Genomic DNA, 2,503 nt, shown 5'->3' on the forward strand with positions numbered 1-2,503 from the left:
AAGATTTCTGGAACTCAGCTTCATGACTGCCACTAAGATCTTTTTCACCTGTTCAGGACTGCAGAGCTTTCTCTTCTCCTGGCCCTACCATATTTGACATATTCTGCTCCCCTCTAAGCCACAGTTCTAACAAGCTGCAAGATACAAGTCAGACATTAGCATAAGTCACAGCTATGCAAATTTCCACAGCCAGGAAAACAAGGCTTGTATTAATTAGGGGTTTGTTTTAAACTTACATTGTCAGGAATAAATGTTGAAGTAAATACTGAAAGAATGAAAATGTCTTTGAATTTTCTCAAATTTGAGAGTTAAGATATAAACTTTCACATAAACCAGCCCAAGTTATAGTCAATTCTCAATGACCTTGAATGCATATGATCTTTAATTCATCTAAGGAAACTGTCAAAAATGCTGATGACACCTACAGTATCCATATTATTTTATTTGTTGATATTTCCTTCTATTAATAGCCATCACTTACTCCACTCAGCTTCAAGTGATATGCACTGATCCATTTATGTTCCCAGAGTGATATTCAAAATGTTCTAAAATAACACATGCACTAACAAATTAGAACAGAGGGTGCACATAACTTTGAGATACAACAGAAATTTCCTTGCTTCTCACACATAATCTGAGTGTTCTAAGGACATCCTTCTACACCATGATTCAGAAAGCTCCTTCCTTTTAGTGGTTTCTCTTGATCACCTGTATCCATCTAGGAGATGAAGAAAGAAAGCAAAAACATGAGAAAGGGATGCCTGCTCTTAACCACCTTGCTCTGGAGGTGATACACATTACTTGTACACACACTTCATTAGCAAGAATAAGTTATATATCCCACCAAAATTTGAGAAGCCTAAGAGGTATAGCCTAAAAGTATACTCGGTGAGTACAAACCACTGTCTCATCACATATAAAGTATATTAGAAGGTAAAAGAAAAAAGCAATGGGCATTTGGAGTGCTGGGAGATGGGTCACAAATTTAAACAACTTACTCCAGAGTAGGCTTCGCTGAAGAGGTAACAACTGAGCAAAGGCTTGAAGGGAAATATGGGCAGATCCATACATATATCTGGGAGAACAGCATTTCAGGAAGAGTGAACAGTCAGTTCAAAGGGCATGATGTGGGATGGTGCCTGGTAGGCTCAAGAAAAAGTAAGAAGGCTATTGTGGTTAGAGCAGAGTATTGCAGGGGAGGTCTGAGAGCTAAAAGGGGCCAGTAGTTTTTATAAGCTGTTACAGACTGAATGTTTGTATCCCCTCAAAATTCATATGTTGAAGCCCTAACCCCCAATCTGATGATATTTGGAGGTGGGGCCTTTGGGAGGTGATTAGGTTTAGATGAGGACATGAAGGTAGAGCCCCCATGACAGAACTAGTGCCCTTATAAGAAGAGGAAAAGACACCGGAGCTGCTTCTCTCCGCCATGAGAGGATACAGCAAAAAGGTAGCTGTCGGCAAACTAGAAAGAGAGCTCTCATCAAGAACTGAATCTGCCAGCACCTTAATCTTAGACTTCTGGGCCTTCAGAACTGTGAGAAATAAATGTCTTTGTTTAAAGACTGGTATTTTGTTATAGTAGCCGAACTAATACACATTATGCTGTAAGGACTTTTGCTTTGACTCTGAAAAGAACAGAAGGCCCTTGGTAGGTTTTGAGTTGAAGGGTGATATGATCTGGGTTACATGTTAACAAGACCATTCAGACTCTTATTTGAGAACACACTGAAGTGGGGCAGATACATAATATTAGAGACAGTTAGGAAACTATTACATACAACAATCCCAATGAGGGATGTTGGTAGGTTGGACCCAGTTAGTAGCAAAGGAGATTGTGAGCTGTAGCAAAATTCTGGATTTATTTTTAAGGTAGAGTCAATACATGTGCTGACAGATTGGCTATATTCCATGAGTGAATGAAAAGAGTCAAAAATGACTCAAAGGTTTTGGGGCTGAGCAATTAGAAAGTGGGAGTTGTCAATAACTGAAATGAGGGAGACTGTGAGTGAAGCAAATCTGGGGGAGGACAAGAGTAGGAATCCTTTTTTAGACATGCTAATTTTTTTTTTTTTTTTTTTTGGAAAACATAGGCAGAACATTTTTTTTTTAACATCTTCATTGTAAAGCAATATAATTGCTTTACAATGGTGTGTTAGTTTCTGCTTTATAACAAAATGAATCAGTTAGACATGCTAATTTTGAAATATCTGTTCGACATCTGAATGGAGCTGTCAAGTAGTCAGCTGGATATATGATTCTGGAATCAGGGACTGATCTGGGCCAAAGATATAAATCTGGCAATTGTCAACACATGGATGAGATTTAAGCCATGAGGCAGATGACATCACCAACTTAACAAGGAAAGAAAGAGAATAGGTCCAAGGTCTGAGCCCTGAGCCAAAGTAACACTAAAAGGTCAAGATAAACAAGACACAGCAAAAAGGAGATAGAAAAGACATAGTAGTATTGTAGAAAGTAATCCAGGAGAGTGTGGTATACT

Source organism: Aethalodelphis obliquidens, unplaced genomic scaffold (assembly GCF_003676395.1).
Source record: "Aethalodelphis obliquidens isolate GAN/ISIS:26980383/991018 unplaced genomic scaffold, ASM367639v1 scaffold4, whole genome shotgun sequence".
Taxonomy (NCBI): domain Eukaryota; kingdom Metazoa; phylum Chordata; class Mammalia; order Artiodactyla; family Delphinidae; genus Aethalodelphis; species Aethalodelphis obliquidens.